Here is a 20,108-nt window from a genome sequence, read left to right as displayed (position 1 = left end):
TCCCTGTCCAGTGATTTACAAAACCAGCAGAGCAGAAGAGCTTACAGTATGTGAAACACAAATGACTATAAGATGTAACAGTTTTCAACTTACATTTTTATGGCTGTGATCTCTTCCTCCAAGTTGCACATCCACAACTGTGACATTTGGATGACTGCCAAGGTAAAAGCTTGACAGACTCTTGACAGAAAAACAACCACTACAACCAAGGGGGAGTGACCGGTACTTAATGATTTAGTACAATTAAGACACAGTCCTGGCTTATTTTTCAGCCTGGTGGACATACTGAGTCCACTTACTAATGGTTTCACATGCCTGAAAAATAGGAAACAATTTATTAGAGATCAGCTTTTGAACCATGTACTTATTTTTCATAACACTGCTAGTATGGAGCCCCAGGTGATTGCTCCAGCTTTAGCTCACATTCCCACACTGGATTCCAATAACTTGTAGGAGTCATGACATGAATTCGTAAAATTTACACAGATGCTAGCAATGCAAAACCTCCAGCTGCGTCACTTTCCAGCCTGGAAAGTCCCTGATGACCAGCAGGGGAGCAATCCACCACCCCAGCCTGCTCAGGAAAACCAGGAATGTTTGAGGACCCACCTATCCCACAGGACATCTCACTGCCCCACTTTTGGAGTCTTCTCAGCCACAGCAAAAATGTTCATGCATCGCCCCGAACGCCGAGCTACACCACTCCCATGGCCCCACTGAAAGGATGGATATTCCCCTAGGCGGGCTGTCGACAGTATGCACCACACAAAAGGGCTGGGAAGGCCCCCCAGACACTGGCCAGTGAGGTCAAGCAAGGACAAGGTGACATGTGGTGGGACTGCACAAATGAGGCAAAAAGCCGTATCTCCATGCTGAAGCTGGTGAGCAGGGATGCTCCCCCAGCCACTGCCCTTCCTCCTGCTCCCCACATGGAGGAAGAGGTGCAAAGGTACTGGGTGCAGGACCCATTTCTTACCTCTGCCGTCAGCTGCAGCAGGTCTTGGAAACTTGGATCTGCCCCGCATGCCTGGAGGCATTCCTAGAAGATCCTTCAACTGTTGGTGGTGTTTTCTGGAGTCAAAGGCTTAGTGCCTGGGTGATACAGTGGGAATAGAGGATTGTGGAGCTCTTCTGGTGCACAGATGCAAGCTCCAGTTACCAGCCCAGTGCATGCAGCCATGGCAGTGTCACCGCATCGTGCGCCTCTTATACACCCATCCAGGCAAGCAGCCCACGAGCAGCAGGTAAGGGTGCATGCTGCACAGCAGCCCTCTCTGTCGAGCACAAGGGACCATGGGCAGTGACAGGGCTGGGAGCCTGCTCTCAGTGAGGATGCAGGTGTAACAGCATTAACAGCTTGTTTATTCATGCTGGATCCTCCTAATTTCTCTGGGAGAATCCAGATGTCCCAACAAACCATCAGTGCAGCAGTTCTTATATCAGCCATGGAATTAGCCAGGTCTCTGTTTTAGCAACCTGTATGTAATTGCAATGGACACTCAGATGTTTTGGCAACCAGATGCAAACAGCTAAAACCAGTAAGCAAGTCTCTGCTCTTTTCCTACCTCTTGCATCCACACTGCAGGTGTCCCAGTGGCTTTGCACAGTATAAGGGCTCCTGCCAGCAGGGAAGCAATTTCTCCCCTGGGAACCCAAGGCTGCGCTCACAAGCCTTCCCACCAGCTCCACCACCTAGCCTTGCTTGGTCTGACCTCTGATCCTTGTGAAGGTCCTGCCAGTCTCAGAGATTATTTAGATCACAAAACCTTCATTCACAGAACTCTGCTTTCCAGTGCTTTCCGGCACTGCAGTAGTACTTGTATCTCCTGACATACTCAGGGGCTTGCTCAGGTGCATTGCTCCCTTCCCAGTCTTCTGCAGCAAGGTCAGAGGCTTGTTCTCCACTTTTCAGTCTGAGTGCAGAAACAAGAAGAGGCAAGAAAAAAATAATTGACATATTACCTTCAAACAGTTCAGATCCGAACATCAGTAAAGGAAAGCTGAAAGGTGCTCTTCTGCTCTTTCTGCTGCTGCTTGAAGGACTCAGAACAAGCAATCCCAGCACTCCTTTCAGCTTCAGAAAAAGCCCCAGTTTGAAGACTGCGATGATATGAGATAGTGATGATCCCCAGACAGAATGCAGATTCAGAAGATTAACCCACAAAACTGTTAGACTGTAATGGTAAAGATTTGGCATTGCCATTAGAGCTTTGCAATAGGAGTCCTGTAATGGTGATGGTGTCAAACCAAACCTTGCAGTTAGCAGAGGTGAAGTTACTGGGGTTTACCCTTTATCATCTTGTCCTCGTTGAGAGTAAAGTCCCATGTAACCTTATCAGATGTAGCAGACACCTCCAGCTGCCACGCAAGCACAGCTGAATACCTCAGGGATGCAACCTTGATGGGCTGCAGCATGCTTTTCCAAGCTGTGATGTGACCGTAAGTCATATTAGAGCATGTAAGGAGAAGAAGAAAGCAAAAGATGCAGGCCATACAAAGTGCTAAGGGGGCATGACTTTCCACAGCCTGGCACCTCACCATGCATCTAAGTTTGAAGAGGGTACCAAATACCACCCTGTCAGGATGGCATGACTTTATGCCTTTTGGGTACTGTTGAGAATGATGAAACAGAAGAAACAGAGTTAGGGGGGTCATTTGCAGAAAATAAGTGTGTTTGTCTCCCCTTCTTTCTGTCTCTCCCCCCATGTTTCTGTGGGTAGGACTAAGAATTTGATGATCTATGTTCTCATCCATGTGCTAGATCCTCCTCTGCAGCATCTCTCCCAAAATCAAGGTCACTCACAAGGATAAAGGCAAGAGTCACAGATAGATAGGACCTTGGATCTCTGGTCTTGTGCCAAAAAGATGTATTATTTTCATTTTTGCATGATTTCTTTTTTACATTACAGGCACATATTTGGTGACAACATAGTTGCAACAAGTTATCCTATTTTGGGAAACATGAATAGAGAAAATGCCATACTCAGTCAGTTACAGCACATGTTATACATCAGTGACCACCACAAACAGGAACATTTGTTACTCAAAAAGACCATACTTCAGAATCAAATTACTGGTTTTATCTTGTGCCTAATGTGAATGATAAAAATTATAATCCCCTTTTTTTTACACTACAAATCAGCTCCACTGAAACCGTCTCATGTTCAGGTTCTCTTTGCAGCATTGTGTTAAGGACTGCTAGCTGAACATAAAACTGATATCCAAACCATCTGCTCACCAGCATTTCATCTCTTTTGCTCTAATCTCCTCACACATAGGAAAATTATCCAGCTGTCTGTCTGAATACATGGACATATGGGATCTCAAATGTGCAAGGATTTGCAATGTCCTTCCTGCTGCCAAAGAATTCCTGTGCACATTACCTGTACATGTAAACCTTATCCTTCTCTGCAACAGAAAAACTACCTGCACTGTGAGAGTCAGATCATGGGATTTACACTAATAAATGCTGATCCAACTTCATGTCAAGCGTTTATCTTCTTCTAATAAAACTTCTTTTGATTTCAACACATAAAATTGTAATAAAGCATTTTTAGATGACACTAAGATATTGGTCCTTCAGCCAAAGTTAACAGAAATAAAGATTGTGGAAATCAAAATTTCTTTTACTGAGAAAATGTATGAAAAACATAATATAAAATGGATATGACTGCTACATTACCAGTAAGAGAACAGCCAAACCTGTCTATGGTTTATCCAGAATCCTGTCCTGCCTACTTTAAAATAGCAAAAGGCTTGAATTAAAGTGATCTGTTAAGTTCTGAAATCCGTTACCATGAAAAAGCCTTTCCAATAGTAACAAGTAAGTCAGTCACTACTATAGGTCCCAGAACCTTCTCCCTTCAGCTATTGCTAGAGCAAATGGGGAACTGTTTCTTTCCTTTCAGAGGTACATGTAGCATCCCCAGTGGCAGCAAAGAGTTAAAACCCAGACATTCACGCCTCCAGTTTAGAGGCCAAAAATTACTTCACATTCTTGGGAGTAAACTAATTGCCAGATGCATATGAGAGTAGATCCATGTGTAAAAACACAGTACAGAAACATTCCTAATTAAGTAAGGGTTGTACAGCCAAAGCACCCATACTGCCTAAGGTTCCTGCAGGACCTACCAAAATACCCAGCTCACCCAGCCCAGCCAGTAAATTAACTATTTGCACTTAGTATAAATGCAAATTTATTAACAACAGAGGTTGTAGAGGGCAAGGCTGCAATGGCTTCGGGTTCATTTCCGAACAAGAGCCAGGGAGTGAGGCCAGGAGGGCTGCGCCCCGCGGCACTTTTCACGGCACAGCAGCACCATGGGGTCAGGCATGAGGCACATCCACTCTGGACCCATGGGACAGAGTCTAGGTCAGACCTGGAGGTCAAGTGGCAGGTCCTTGGCTCTGCTCAGAGGTGGCACAAGCTGAGCCACAGCAGGGTACTGCCTGAGCAGGGGTGCTGCCGGCTGGCATCGCTGTGTGGCATCCAGGTGGATGCTCAATGTCCTTCTTCAGTGGAAGGGGAGGTTAGTCTCTGTGGGGGGAGGCAGTGAGGAGGTAATGCCACGGGGGAAGGACAAACCTGGCCGAAACACTTCTAGCCCCAGCACTGGCACCGAGCTGTTGGCCAGGTGTCTTTCTCCTCCACCCATACCCCCCTCACCTGTCCAGAGGAGACCCATGGCTTCAAGGAGGGAACAGCAAGAACTTCTCATGTGGCTGCCTTTCCCCTCAGGCCTTGTTTTCTGTTTGAATTTGTTTGCCTTCGGTGTCCAGCCTTCAGTTCCTGTTATTCAACAGGATTAAATAACCCTTCACAGCCCTGGATTTTATCCCTGAGCAGGAATTCACAGGCTATAAGCAAGCTATTTTTCAGACTGCTTTCCTTGTTGTTAAGCTATGCTAAATTTACCAAGCCTGAAGACACTCACAGTAAGGGATTTGCTCCTGTACTTGACTGCCTTGTGTGTCCTTTCCTCCAGGTATCTGAGTTTTGTCAGAACCTCTAACAATTTTCTATGCCATCTTTCAAGATGAGCCTGTTTGTCTGGTATCCTCAGATAACCTCACCTTCTCTTCATTTGTCATCCAAACACGTTTGAGCAAAGGAAGGGCAGACAGAAAACATTTGATTTATCTTTATAGCCCTGATTGATTTAGTGTCATCCACAGGGACAATAAATGGGACCTGGAGGGGTATAAAAGTAGGAGATTTAGTTTAGATTAATATTAGCCTTTCTTGCCACAGTGGAAACTCTGCAAAATCTGCTGGGACCGCTATCCTCTGTAGTCCTGCAATCCTCCTCCAGAAGTGTCATTTCCAGGACCCTGCTCCACCTCAGATAAGCCAGGCCTGAGTTAGCCTTTCCACAGAATTTAATTACTTTCAGTCCCACCAAAATGTGATGCCCATCACTCCTCTACAAGTGCCATGTGAGATGATCAGTGGTATCTAGGCAGGCAGAAATTCATCTCAGGTGGTGACTTGAAGCAGCAATACCCTTGTTGCCATGCTTTTTGCCCTGTGCTGTTACTTCCCGGAAACTCCTAAATTAAATCCTGACCTGATATGCACGAATACTTTTTTTCCATGCTGCGTGTTTTATGAATGTCATCATGAACTCACCTGCAGAGGCACAATTGTAGCTGCACCAACATCATTGCTATGGGTTTGCAATAACCACAGACTTAGACAATGGCAGAGCCTGGAAGGCTCCTCTGGAGATCACCTAGTCAATCCCCAGCTCAGAGCACAGTCAGATGGAGCAAGTTGCTCACGGCCACGTGCAGTCTTTAAGATCTCTGAAGACAGAGGCTCCACAGGCTGTCTGGACAACCTGTGCCCGCAGTGGACCAGCCTCCTAAGGCATCCCAGCAAGCCTTTAGTCTTCTTTGCTGCAAGGGCACATTTCATGATCAACTCATTGCCCACCAATGCAATGGTGGACCAAAGCAGAGGTGCAAATGGTCAGCCCCCAGCCTTTGCAGGTGCCTGAGCTTGTTCCTCCCTAGGGCAGGACTTTGCGCTTTCCCTTTGTTGAACTTGATGAGGGACCTCCCAGCCTATTCCCCAGCCTATGGAGGTCCTGGATGTCAGCACTGCCCTCTGGTACCAAACACAAACTAAAATGCCAACACAGGTAATTTGCCTTCGTGATCCCCACAAACTAACTGATCCTAATATAGGGCAAAGCCAAATGTCAGCATGAGAACAAATGCAAAGTTTGGGCTTCCTAATGTCTTTTATCTCCTGCTTAGCCCATGGAATACATTATATGCAAATTTTCATCTTGCATCTTTTTTCCACATTGTATACGTCTGGTAGACAGGCTCAGTGGAGCATCCTGGAGAAAACAAGTGTAATTCTGTGTAAGTGTAAAATAAGTGTAAGAATAATGAATAATTATTTCATTGCAAATCATTTCAAAATAATGAATAAAAAGAATAATGAAAAATGAGGCACAAATCAAAACTATGGAGCCCTGATTCAGTTTGGGGGAAAAGTTTTGGAGAGACAGGAGGGTGGGATTTGTGGACCTTCTGTAGAGCTTGCTGGTTGTGACCCAGTACGTGACAAGTGGTGGCAAAGCAGTGAGCACCTAAACTTGTCCCTAACAGTCTGCTTCTGAAATAATTAAAATGCCACAGTGTTTATGGCAGAGGCCAATCCTGAAATACAGGCAAAGTCTAATAGGTCTGGGCAAGTCCAAATGTGACTTCTTGAACTCAGTGTCCAAAATCAATCTTTAGGGACAAGCTGGCTCCTCACACCTCTTCATGACTCTTGCAGTGCATAACTTTTTCCTGTTTCTTTTAAAATAAAGCCAACTAGACAGTTCCCAGGGGTGCAGAGCAGGCGTCGAAATGCTGAGCAAATGTAAATGCTTGCCAAGGTGTGTGCTGCTCTGGCAGGACCCTGGTCCAGGATTCCCACTTCTCCTGCTTCACCAGAACTTATTTCAGTCTAACAGTCAGGACTATTCAGTTATTCAGACTTGCACAGGCTACAATGGCACCCCAAAGCTGCAGTAACACTCGGGACTTCTCTGGGACAAGACCTTGATCCCAGCCCAGAAAATTCAAATAAAGGGTCCATGTTTGTCTCTTTGGTGACCAGCTTCCCTAGCAGATTCAGCATGCAACAGCATGAATCATTGCTCAGTGTACTCTGAGCTCATGTCACTGGTAGCCAACCACATGATTTCTTAATCTAATATAATGAAATCAATGGAATAATAGGAAACCCTTTCATTTTTAACAGCACAAACACCAGCTGATTTCATTGTGTGCTGGCAAGCAGAGCTATTAGCTGTCAAAACAAAACAAAACAAAAAAGAAAATTGCTACAGAATAGAAAAATTGTTTTCTAATGATCTGTCCTAACGTTCAGGCTGGGTGAAGTTGAAGATTTAAAAATGCTTCTTTTACTTGAAGTTTCTGATGCCTTCCCCTCTCTTTTTCTCTCTTTCACACATGCACACGTACTCACACACCATATTTCAGCTCATGACCCTGCTATTCCAAAGCATGAACATGATACAGAAAAATCATAAATGTAAATCAAAACCCTATCAGTGACGTTTGATGCCCTGTCTCTCAGCTGAGACACAACAGTGATTAGATATGTAAAAATGCCTTCTCTTCACCTAAATTACTTGCTTTCTCATCAAAGTATTTAGGAGAGCAGATTTTGGTGGCTGTGGTAGGAACATTCCTCCAAGAAAAAATTTCACTCATTCAAAAACCATCCTGAATACTTTACTTTCTGAAACAGAAACAGCAAATCACGTGAAGGACATGCTTGTGGGAGCCAGCAGACTCTGGGTATCAAGTGCAGAGAAGTACCTGATGAAAAGGAGGAATAATTTTATTGCACAGAGGAAACATGGTGCTCCTGTTGTTCCCCGCTAGCTGCAAGGAAGCAGAATGCCCCTCTGGCATGTTCTGTGCTGGGGATGGCTCCACATGCTGCACTGCTCTCCAGACCCAGGATGACATAGCCTTTCCAAGGCTCTACTGTGGGAAACTGGAAAGAAAATACCAAAACTCTCTTCTTCCCAGACATGGAGAAAAAGACAGAAAAATCAGAGCACTTGTTGTCAGCATTCTTCTGCTTGTAGATCCTTCAAAGACATAAAAAAATCTTCTAGCGCTGCCAAGGAAATAATCCAAACGGAAATGTGGGCTGCTCTTAAAGCTTTCACACAAGTTATGTCAGTCACCTTCACATAATGGCAGAGAAGCCAAGCCCTTCAGCATGGCTGTTTCCCCCAGATTTCTTCATCCCTTATGATTTCAGCCTTCAAAGGCATCCCTAAGTCCAGTTTACATCAGCACAGGCACGCCCTGAGCTAAAACATCCCTGAAGGTCCAGGCAAGAGCAAGGAACATCTGTGAATCAGGTAGACTTAACTGGTTTTGTGGTACCTCTTCTCCCCACAGCCACTGCAGCAAGCAGATTTCAGTTCGAGGGGGGAACCTGGCACAATGAGGAACACTTGGGTCAAAGGGAAGGCTAATGCATCTGCTGTAGAAGTGCGATTTGGTCATAGCTTTATTTTACCAGCAAGCAAGGGTATCGTTTCTGAGAGAGCATGAACAGATTTTCTTGTGCTACAACAGAAATCATCCTGTACTGGCTGACTTGTGAGGGGTGATGCTCAGGAGACAGATGAAGTTACTGGACAGGGTTGTTGGCGGTCGATGGTGTGTGGTATAGAGCCGTAGGAGAGCAGGACATGCCGCTCCAGGGATGCACGTGGAAGCTGCACAGTGCACCTTGCATGTGGGATTACTGAAGAGCATCTGGTTAGGATCACAGAGTCCAAGCTGTTTTGCATGAGTGGTTGTTTGAAATAAATAAGTGTTGCATATCCCCTCGCAGTGATTGCCTCACAAGCTGTTGTTGAGAGGGAAATGTAAGCATGCTGTGTCTGAGTTAGTTTTCAGAGGGTTAGCCGAGTTATCTGGCACTAGCAGCCCAAAATACATTTGGTGTACATGCCTAACTTACAGTGCGGCTGTTCCAGGGCTGTGTATATTGCTAAATAATTTTCCCATTGTTTCACTGGTTACGTTGCTCTCATTATTTGGCTTGGCTTTTGTTTTATGTCCCAGTCCCTTTACAACCTGTCTCATGGAAAATGCATAGCCCTTTCCTGAATCTAATTTGAAAGACCCTTTTTTTTGCCCACACTTTTTTGAATCTCCCACCTCCCTAGTGATTTTGAATGTCCTGTCTTACCTACAGAAAAATAATTCTATGGCTTCAAAAAGAAAAGGTTAAGGAGGGATTGTAAAATTTTATGATTTTATATATGGAATAGCCTATATACAGGTCCTCTCTACAGGATCACTTTATACACAAGAAAAGGAGGTCGAAAGGTCTGGTTCATGACAGAAGCAGTTCTTTGTGCAGGCTGCACACCAACCTGGGCACCTGGCAAGGTGTGTGCCCTGGCTGATGTGGCAGGGGGCAAACATCTGGGGGGCTGCAGGACCCCAGACATGCTCTCACAGCATTTCTGCCAGACCCGAGGAATTAACTGCTCTCAGCACCTCACAGTCACAAGCTGCCTGCCACTGGTGGGGTGTCCTACCCCAGGGGGCTGCCAGACTGCACCGAGGTCTGTGCTGGGCAGCAATGGGGAGATGCTGCCCCTGCCCCACTGCCTGACATTGCTGCTGATGGCTGAGCTCCGGGGGAACCAGTACCTCTGCCTTAGTGAGGCTGGAATTTTCAGCTGCCCCAGGCCTTGGGCACAGCCTGGAGGCTCTTATGTCCTCAGCTCCAGGGTCCCCTACCTAGTCAACTGTCCCAAAATGGGCACCCATCCTGTTGGTGTGGCATGCCAGCTGGCACAGGAGCCAAAAGTCTGTATTTTTAGGACTTCCAGACCCTGATCATTCTACCTGGTGACTTTCAGTGGAGCAGGGGAAACCTGGACTATCCAAGTAACTTAGGCAGGTTTAAGTCCAGGTCCTATGGCTTGCAGTCTCCCAGTTCACTATCACCAAGACTTAACTGGGAACTGGGAACTGGCAGTCTAGAAGCTCCAGGATCCCCTCTCTAGGGGAACTGGGAAAGAAGTTAGACTTTTGGGAACTTAGGGTCCTGCAACTGCAGGAGCTTCAGCTCTCTGGAGACCACTGAGCAGGCTGCGAAGAAGTAAGGACACCATCCAGCATGGTGGCAAGAGAAGAAATGAACCCATCAGCACCCCAAAGGCTATCCCAGTGACTTGCTGGGACTCTGTGGAAGCACCTTGCTGCAAGTGAGCTGCCTGCACACTGCATACAGGGGTGAGCCTGGGGAGAAGGATCCGTGGGGAACTGAGGAGGTGGACTTCTCCTAAGCATTAGGAAGTACAGTCCTGCAGCTGCCCAAAGTAGGGCACTGGAGACACCTAAAACACAAGGCTCACAGACTGTGATGGGGGGTGTTGCTGGGCCCTGATCTGGGGGGCCCGACCACACACTGGCTCGCTGGGCTGCCAGCAGCACGGGCACACATGGTGCTGAGGCAAGGTGCTCTGCATGTCAGCCATACTGCAGCTGCCCCGCTCCGCATGGTCACATAGCCTGCACTTCTCCATCAGCTGCTCTGCACCTTTTGGAGCAGACCTTCTGATAGAGATCTGAAATGAAGCCCATCCTTTTCTTCTGAACAAGAGAAGATTCCCATTAATCTTTCCTGCGTGGAGGCAGGCCCCTCTGCCCTCTTGCAGAGCTGTACCAGGGTTCCTGCTCTGTTACCCACCTCCATCTCCCATGGACTCAGCATCGGACAGCCTGGGAGCTGCTGACCCCACTGTGTCGGTATCTGCTGCCCTGTGATGTCCGGCTGGAGAAGTGGCTGGGATTTCTTGGAGCCTTATGGCTGCAAGGTTGAGGTCAGGATGTATTTGGTTTGTTGACTTTCTCCATTCCTGAAGAGGCTGCTGTTCAACACTTCCAGGTGTCAGGTCTTTCTTAGAGAGTCAGCTCCAGCTGGGAGACTGCTATTGTACTCAGCCCCATTGGAGCTGTAGGAGAGAAAGAGAATCTGCTTGGTGAGTGACTGAGAGTTGCTGGCTGGTTGCTGGAAAGCCTCTAGGTACATCCAAACTTTCAATAGACCTGGAGCTGGAGACAAGTTAAAAAAAAAAACAAAAACAACCATGCTGCTGTGGTGCACCTCTTACAAGGTGCTTGGGATGCTGTTTGGACCCAGTATGACATAATCTAATATGCAACCAAGGATCTGATTCAAATGTAGAACACACAAGGTTAAAGATTTCTCTTCCCTTATTCTTACAGGCAGTCCCTGGAAGTTTAGGCAGGAGCAGTCCAAATTTCTTACAAGATGCAGATGGATAACAGTGCCCAGAGTCTCTTCCATGTTGCACTGGGTGTAGAGTGCCTACTCTGACACTTCTACATTTCTCAGTTTCCCAAAAATAATTTTTAGTTGGTCCAGCACTAGCACAGTTTGACAGTATGAAATCTACCCCGTCCAACATGTCATTGCTGCGCTTGGCACCGGTCAATGTGCTGACAGTCATGCAGGCGTCCTATGCACCAGGGCGTCCATGAGCCAAGTGTGAGCACTTCCTACAGACCTAAGAAGGAGAGGACTTGTGGAGAAACTTGTTTTGACATGGTTGACATTTTGTTGGAAAGAAGGCTTCCTAGAGTTACCAAACTTTACTGACACAAGCCTGTTGGTGGTATGTGGTGAAAGGAGAGGACAAAGAGAGAGAGGGTGAGAGCAAACTGCAGTTCTTGAACGACAGTGGGGATACTGCTACCTGACAAACCATGGGTTGGAAATATTTATGGTGAAGAGTTTGGGTTGGCCTTCAGTGGCCAGACGGGATTTCAGATCCCAGAATAGGTCAAAGGCAACATCAAGAGAAAAGAAATTTGGAGAAAGAAAAAAATCAACAACTAGGAGAAGCCTGTTGTGTATTTTACAGGTTGATGGTATCTGTATCACCATCATGGCAGCACATCTATTACAGGTATTTAACATTTGCCTTCTTCCTTTTTAATCTTAACTTCCATACCAGCACTTCCCTGTGATCACGCAGACCTTCACAGCTGTCACCAGCTGAGCACGCCACTGCTGGGACCTTCACTGGCCAACCAGGGTGGGACAACAGTGTACATAAGGCCAAGGTCAGCAGTCGGTGCTGCATCCAGAGAGACACACCACACAGAAGTACATACATCAGAAAAGACAGTCCCCTTAAAAGTCCAAGGCAGAACACCAGTAACAGCATTCACAAAAAACCCAGTAGAGAATACGTCTGAGTCACATCTGGAGTCAAGGGCCCTTCCCCTTCTCTCATCTCTTGACTTTGCTGGCACTGGTAGGAGGAAGCATGGATGCTAACACAGCACTCCTGATTATGTGCCACCAGTCATCACTCCTCCCTCTCTAAAAGTAAACGTGGGGCCCCTCTAGGCCAACTTCACCAGGTGTGAAAGAAAGACAAGTTTGTTGTGCTCAGGTTTTTTTTGCTGGGACAACACTTGTTCCACATCCATATTGTCTGAAACCTCACCTTTTACCTTTTGGTTACACATCTGACTACTGAGCATTTTCCTGCCTCTTGCACAGCATTCCTGAAGGGTGTTCCAGCGCCAGGCCCCTGGCAAGAACAGTGCAAGACAGGGTGGGAAGACGGTGGGAAGGGAAATCCTGGGTTCATTAAAACTTCCTTGGCAAAACTTTTCCAGAAACTGCCTGCTCTCTTGCCATGCTGCCACAGGTCCAGTTCAGCTGAGTGACTAATGAGCAAGGCAAAGAACCGTCAGCTGTAGCTCAGAGACTGGAGTGACAGCCAGAGAGAGGTCTTCTCCTCAGAGGACAGAAAAATGTTTGACGCTTGGCCAGCCTATGAATCTTTCCAAAAGAAGCCTTTGATGTCTAGGACCTGGTGGTACTCTAGGGCCCTGGTTTGACAGAGATCTAAGTCATATAGAGACCATAAATCACAGAAATACAGGGCTGGAAAGGATCTCAGGAGAACACCTTCCCCACGCCATGCACACAGGCAAGATAACTATATCTTGGCCTTTCCTGTCAGATGTATGTCTGGTCTGTCCTTAATCTCCAGTCACAAAAGTAACAGGTCTTTCTCGGTGTTCTCCTCCAGTACTGGATTTTCCTAACAGTAAATGGTATTTCCTAATGACTAACCTGAATCACTTTTGTCATAAATTAAACCAGTCATTCCCGTATCCTTATGGGCACAATTCATCATAGTCTTTCATAGTAATGTTTTAAGTACTGTAAGTCTTTCATTATCTCCCATATTAGGATCCTTCCTTTCTAGATCAAAAAAACCCCAACACACCAGTTCCTTGAACCTTTCCTGACAGGTCATGTGTTCCAAACATCTCATCATCCTTGTTGCTTTCCTCTGGCTCTTCTCCAGTTAGTTTCTATGCTTCATGAAGTCCATGGCCCCAAAGCAGACACAGTGCTCCAGTCAAGACCTCACCCACACTGAGCAAATCTGAAAAATTACCTCCTGTGGATTACACAACACATCTGTTATTAAATGTCAGTACAAGACTGGCTGTGGCGTTCTTTCTACTTTTTTTACAACACCCTATCATTAGGTTATTAATTAAAAAATTGTTAGTCCTTACAGATGCATCATCACCTTCACCTTCTGTCCTGTAGTACTGCTTAAATGTGTTGCTAAATCAAGACCCAGATTGGAAGTCATCCATGGAAATGAATGCTGTAATTGCAGCAGCAAGAATGGTATAATAAAAGCAGCAAGAAACAAGTCACAGACTGAGTACTGGTGTGCTTAGACTTCAGAGAGCTAATATGCCTATGACTTTGCTTTTGGTAGAAATCTGTAGAGTTCTTGGCAATATTCCTAACAGATGTTATGTGCATGCATATTTTTATTCATGAGCAGTTCCCTCACCCAATCTTATCAGCATCTGTAAGAACAGGATCCTAAATCTTGCCCCTGTCTTGCACAAGCAGGGGTCAGAGCATGTATCTGTAGACCTTTCAAGGGTGTGGATGTGCAGACAGTGACAGCAACCTAAGAAAATAGGCACCAAAGATTTTAAAATATAGCCCCCAGTTTTGACTTACGAAGTTTTCGTCTCCTAATCATACATAGTGTGGTAGGCATTTGATATACAGAGTACAGATGCTGAGTGCTGTTGAGTGGGGACTGCCTGAGATGACTCCTGCTCAATTAAATTCTGTAAAAGTTTCTATCCCTTAACCAGTGAATATTTGCTTATTCCTGGTTTATGAAGTAATATTTGGCTCTATAATGGTTCAATAAATATTGTGCTGTAACTGCTTCCATCTTAATCAGTTTGCTTCAAAATAAGATTTCTATAAATCTTGATAATGCAGGGAGTGGACTGAAAGATGTTTGGGTACATTTTGTTTCCACATAAAATATGTTTTATATGCTACCCAGCAAAAACACCCACAAAAGACACAGGCAGGTCTTTGTAAGGACTATAGGAACCATATACAGAAAAAAAAAAATCCTTTGTCTTTGTTACTGTATTCATATCACTTGTCCCCAAAAAGCAAAAATAAAGCATAGACCTAGGAAAGCCCAGAAAGACAAGAGGATTGAATGCATCTAGACACTTCAGCTAGACCAAGGTCACTGGTGACCCTGAATATTTAGACATATGACACATACATAAAAGGATACTTGAACCATCAAGAAACAGAAGATTAATCATCTGTTTCTCTTTCCTTTCTTTCCCCAGGGGAAAAAAAAAAAAAAAAAAAAAAAAAAAAAAAAGCCTTGCAGTGATTCTTCCCCCCTCACAATTGATTCTTCTATTAACCCACCGTAAAGCACCAGACTTCAACTGGGAGGAATGGGTAGCTTCTAGTTTACAGTAGCAGTTAGTAAAAGGGGTACCTAGGCATTGAAAGAGGGATTCCCTTTGCTGCTTCAGCATTTTAACAAGTGCTGGTGGTCTCTGAAAAACTGAGGTTTCATAAACCCAGGACAGGGAAAGGACAGGGACAGAGCAGATCTCAAGCAGAGAAATTCCCATAGGAGCAATTATGGCAAGGAAAAATAGCTTGAGACTAAGCTCTTTTTGAACTGTTCTCTTCAAAGTCCCCAAGAAAGGATATTTGAACTCCATACAATGAGCATGTAGGTGGCTCAAGCCACAGGACTGCTGGATTTGACAGATGCAAGGGATCAGAAGACTGGAAGAGGTTCTCCAGTTTAACACCATTACTTATATATCTCTGTGAACTCAGAGATTGCAGGTTTCACCTGGACTATACACTGCTCTGCATCCTTTCTATGGCTAACATGACAACAATACCTTGGCACCAAGAAATGTCAAATACAGCTTGTATCTTCAGCTGAGGGTCTCACCTCTTCTTCCAGTCTTTCACTGCTGTGAAGCTGGACAAGATTTCACAGAACTGAAGCATACAGAATTATTCCTTCTCTTTTACCTCCTGTCACAGGACCATTTGCTCTGCTATACATAAGTCCCAGCTTCTGTCATCCACTTTATGTTATATCAGATGAGCCCTTGCTTGCTGAGATGAGCTGTGAATAAAAGTAGGCAGCTGGTCTGAATCCTCTCTTCCAAGTAATGCAAGTTGGAAGACACGTCTAAGAGAGCTCCTACACACTGACAGCTAAAAACAGAACGGGACTTTTTTCTTTTTTCTGTTTTAATGAACTGGTTTTTAACAAACCAAATGGGTTTGGATTCTTTGCAGAGATCTTTCTTTGCTCAGAGTCAACCTTGGCAAGCATCTCATCAAACTCAACTCATGAAATTCACTCTGAAGATCAAACACTGGTGTCCTTGTTCCCCTGCAGAGTGTGGATTTGATTTGAAAGTCCATGTGATCACTAAGCAAACACCTCACATAAATTGCAGGGCAGATTTGTTTCTAGTAGCTGAGATAACCTGCTTCACCTGCCACTTGCAAGCTGGAAAGTTCAGCTCCATAAACCATGGAGGAGCCAAAAGTATTCGGGAGTTTCTCTGAAAGCAAAACCGTGGTGGAATGGTTCAGCATGACTGACATGGTACCTCTCCCCCAGTCACTACTGATCAAAGCCATGGCCTTTTGAAAATTCCAAAGAAAATCTTTGTATCGTGACATTGTCCATCAGCTCTGCCCTTTACTATAACAGCAATTTGCAACTACCCACCAGTACCACTGATGTGTTCAGGAGGAAGTACGGGAAGATCCCTTGAAAACAGACTGACCCAAACATGGCACACTAGTAAAAGAAAAAGCCAGCATATTAGGTTAATTGTTTCTGCTGGAAAAAGCACAGACGCAGTACCTCTGGCAAATAAGATAAATGATGCATGTAAGGTCTGATTTAAGACACAGCAAAGTCAAAGGCTCTCAGAAGTCTGGCAGGCTTTGGATAAGGTCCTCACACTGATTCACACACAGCAGGGGAAGAGCTGAAGCCCCTGCTGTGCACTGCCATTTACTGTGCCTGCTTCAGTCACTTACAGCTGCCTTCCCTCTAGACATGGAAAAAATTGACCCCATCAGTCTAAAGACCACATCTTGATGTTTCACCACATTTTGGATGTAATACACTACCTCATCTATTATTGTGACTTAGATTAAAGGCATCTAAGTCCCGTGGAGCTAGTGGGAGTTTGGCCTTGGTTTCTGTTAAAAAGCGATGAGGCATCACTGTTTCCTCTCTTCTTTTTTTTTTTTTTTTTTCTTTTCCTGAAGACACATCCATCCGCTTGTATTTTATTTACTGTTAGTTTGTTTGGGGAGTTTGTTTGTTTCCAGGGGAATACTAAGCAAGAGAGTAACAGTCATTTACCAGCCCATTCTCACAAGTACCATTACACCCATGGTCGCACCAAGCAATCTGCCTGTACCACCGCAGGGCAGTGATCCTAAATATATGCAGTAATGAAACTTGTTTCTGTTGGTTCTTTCATCGTATCTGTGATAATATAGTTAATCTGCACAGGGTTAACACCACCTTTTGCAACTCAGATTTCTTGTACTTTGCAACATCATAGAATCATGAAGCCATATTCACAGGAGCATAGGTGTGAACACCAGGAGTCTGGGGAGAGTTAGAAACGATTTGTTCTCATGACCATGTGTGGGAGCAGGTGACTGTCCTCTGGAAGCTGAGCTGATTTCCTCGCGGAAGAGACTTGCACAAACCCCTCCTACACATGTGGTGGTCCAGCAGTGGGATTCCTCTGAGCTTCTTCCACCTTTCATCCGGGGAGGATGGAGATCAGTCATCACTAATAACAGACTAATTGGAATCAAGCGTCCCTTCATTGTGTTGAGCATCTTTAAAAAGATGGTAATGCTGTGACCAGCCAGCTCAGACATTGAATTTCCAGCAGACAGCAAAGTTTTGGGTCATTTGCAAGTTTGACTTAGTCACCCCAGAACAAAACACTTTATTTATTCTGCATAATCTAGCTTTCTATTTCATGACTTATAAAGGGCATATTCCTCTGACTGCATATTTGAAAGGGTGTGTTCACCATAGATGTTGTTTATTAACATTTCTGCATTCCTGTCAGCTTTTATCTCCTCCTTGCAATTAAAATGACAGTCAAGAAAGACAGAGAGTACTTTAATTTATGAGACTTCTAGAAACAGTAAGGCAAAGATTTCCAAAACAAAAAGATTTGTTTGACCCATTTACCTGTCAAATTACTATTTTCAAACTGGGTTTTCCCACTACACTTTGTTGCAACTGAAAGATGCTTTCTGTTACATATAGTTATTCCATTCCAATGCTTTTTTTATGATGATCACAGAAAAATAATTTTCACAAAGTCCATATGCGTCAGGAAACACCGTGTTTTTAACTACAAGTGAAAAAAAAATCGATGTTTTTCCCTTCCACACTTTCAAATAGTTCGGTCCAGCTACCAGCCTGTGTAGCTTGTCTGTCACCGATTCCTTTTATTTCTACTCAACACCCATTCATCCCCATTAATCAGGAGGATGGGTTCTTTCTGGTATTTTCATGAAGAGAGTGTTTCCAATGTGAAACCCACCTCTTCAGTGAAGGTAGAGTCAGCTCACTCCAGGCCACCTCAGACATCAGCACTTCCCTCCTTCGATTCTCAGAGAGTCTGAATCCCATCCCACCACTCTCCAAGACTCTCCCAATTCTCTCTTGAACTCAATCCTTAACTGAAGAGCATGACTGCAGAAACCAGAACGGACCAGGTAGGGTAACAAAGTCAGAAGCAAGTATAACTCCACTAAAACACAGGTTAAGACAATGCTTGAAGTTTTACTTTCTTTTAAACTTTTAATACGCAAGAAAACAGTGTAATGACATCTGCCTTGCTAACACTGTGTACAGCCTCCTTTATGTTACTACTCAAAGCATGAATCATATAAGTGACATCCTTACACCGAAGTGTTTACCTCAGTGCATTGTCTGCATCACACATTAGTTTGCTTTTACAGGGCTGGAAATTAATTTTGGCACTGATGTTGTTATACTTTGCAAGGTTATAACTTGAAGACTTACAGGTGAATTGCAAGATTTTCGCGAACCAGAAAACCTGTAAAACAGTACAAAAACAGTTCCCCAAAACAGAGAAGCAAATACTGAGTCTGATAGCTCAGATAACCTCTCTTAATACAACTGGAAGATGTTTTATGTTTGCACTTCAGATATTTAGATACATGTCCTGCAATAAAGATCCTCTATCTTCTTTAGTCTTGCAATAAGGCTGTAAGACATCTCGTCCAAAGTCTGGAACAACCGGTGGAAAACCTCTCATAGACTGTTGTGGTTTAACCCCAGCTGGCAGCTAAGCCCCACGCAGCTGCTCACCCACTCTCCCCACAGTGGGATGGGGGAGAGGAATACGAAAGTAAAAGTGAGAAAGCTCGTGAGATAAAGACAGTTTAACAGGTAAAGTAAAAGCCACACACAAGCAAAGCAAAACAAGGAATTCATTCACCACTTCCCATGGGCAGGCAGGGGTTCAGCCATCCCCGGGAAAGCCGGGCTCCATCACCCGTAACCGTTACTTGGGAAGACAAATGCCATAATGCTGAATGTCCCCCCGCCCCCTTCCTTCCTCTTCCCCCAGTTTATATACTCAGCATGATGTCCCATGGCACAGAATATCCCTTTGGCCAGCTGGGGTCAGCTGTCCTGGCTGTGTCCCCTCCCAATTCCCCGTGCCCCTCCAGCCCTCTCGCTGGCAGGGCCCCAGAACCTGGAAAGTCCTTGACTGAGTATAAACATGACCCAGCAACAGCCAAACCCATCAGTGTGCCACCAACAGCGTCCTCACACCAAATCTAAAACACAGCGCTGCACCAGCCACTAAGGAGATAATAACTCTGTCCCAGCTGAACCCAGGACACCAGCTCTGCAGAGCCCTTGGCTGAGCCCCTGGGTACCGCAGGCTGCTTTATGCATTTCAGCTACAGCCCCCTTGATGGGACACTGAGAGCTACAAAAATGAGGCTTTCAGTGGCTGTTCTTATGAGCCCAGTCCTTCGGCATGGCTTCTTCCACCACCACTCCAGTGTGCAAGGAGGCCTTTCACAGCCTCGTTGAAAGGAATGGGACAGCATGGAAAGCCACAGCCCAGAGATTCGAGTTTGGGAGAATCAAGCAGCACTGTGATGGGGCAGGGAAGTGGCACTGCAAAGATTTTTGTTAAATCCAAACAGGTGTCTGAAAGAGCAGGCAAGTTCATGGTATGATGAGGGAGAGTGGGAAAGTGATCTGTGAAAGACTTTGGGACATGTGAAAGGAGAGGGCTATTACAGCCAGGAGGGTAACTGGAAACTGGGACAAGATGCAGCAGGAATGTGGCTGAACAACACTTTATCAGTTTTTTGATAAGATGGATGTCTTTTAGACAGAGGAATATGAGTCAGCCAAATCTCTCTGGACATCTCTATGATATCACATGGGAATTATTAACTAAAACTGCGAAAATGGGAATCTGCACAGAAACGGTTAAGAGATGAGGACATTTCTGGGGAGATGACAATGGAATTTTCTGCAAAGAAATGTAATGAATTGGAACAGTTCTCTCAGGAATAAGTATGAGGCTAAGTATAAATTCAAGATGGTCACTGG

The 20,108-nt window shown here is 45.1% G+C and overlaps 1 long non-coding RNA gene across 2 annotated transcripts; it reads right to left on the bottom strand.

Moving 5' to 3' along the window:
* Positions 1-98: 98 nt before the first annotated feature.
* LOC114016891 (uncharacterized) lies at positions 99-19,059 on the bottom strand. 2 transcript variants are annotated; one of them, XR_003561652.2, is made up of 4 exons: positions 18,939-19,059; positions 18,046-18,197; positions 977-1,913; positions 99-315 (listed from the first exon to the last, which is right to left on the bottom strand). It is a non-coding gene; the product is annotated as an uncharacterized LOC114016891 (long non-coding RNA). The 2 variants fall into 2 exon arrangements; XR_003561650.2 differs by having other exon boundaries at positions 18,970-19,059.
* Positions 19,060-20,108: the final 1,049 nt, after the last annotated feature.

This window comes from Falco cherrug, chromosome 6 (genome assembly GCF_023634085.1).
Source record: "Falco cherrug isolate bFalChe1 chromosome 6, bFalChe1.pri, whole genome shotgun sequence".
NCBI lineage: Eukaryota > Metazoa > Chordata > Aves > Falconiformes > Falconidae > Falco > Falco cherrug.
The sequence above is the reverse complement of the archived record's forward strand: the minus strand, read 5'-3'. Positions and strand labels throughout refer to the sequence as shown.